At 69.2% G+C, this 227-nt stretch overlaps 1 protein-coding gene across 1 annotated transcript in view; it reads right to left on the bottom strand.

The window, feature by feature from the left end:
* Positions 1–227, bottom strand: part of EEF1AKMT1 (eukaryotic translation elongation factor 1 alpha lysine methyltransferase 1) — a 169,224-nt gene that overhangs the window by 168,586 nt on the left and 411 nt on the right. The gene's annotated exons all lie outside the window — the stretch shown is intronic.

Genomic DNA, 227 nt, shown 5'->3' with positions numbered 1-227 from the left:
TCCCGCGCGACCCGGCCCCGGCGGGTCGCCTCCCACCCCCGTGCCGCCGGGAGTCCCTTCTCCCCCCACTCCTTTCGTGGGCAGAAAGCTCCCAAAATAAACTCAGGCCATTTATTAGCAGCTCCGGCCTGCTGGGGCAGAGGCCTCGGACAGGCGGACCCCCATCCCGCTGCGCCGGGGCTGGGCTGCGCTGTCACACGAGTGTCCGGAAAATGTCGGAGGGTGCG

The sequence above is a fragment of the Corvus brachyrhynchos genome, unplaced genomic scaffold (genome assembly GCF_000691975.1).
Source record: "Corvus brachyrhynchos isolate BGI_N302 unplaced genomic scaffold, ASM69197v1 scaffold363, whole genome shotgun sequence".
NCBI lineage: Eukaryota > Metazoa > Chordata > Aves > Passeriformes > Corvidae > Corvus > Corvus brachyrhynchos.
This window is presented reverse-complemented; position numbering and strand designations above follow the sequence as displayed.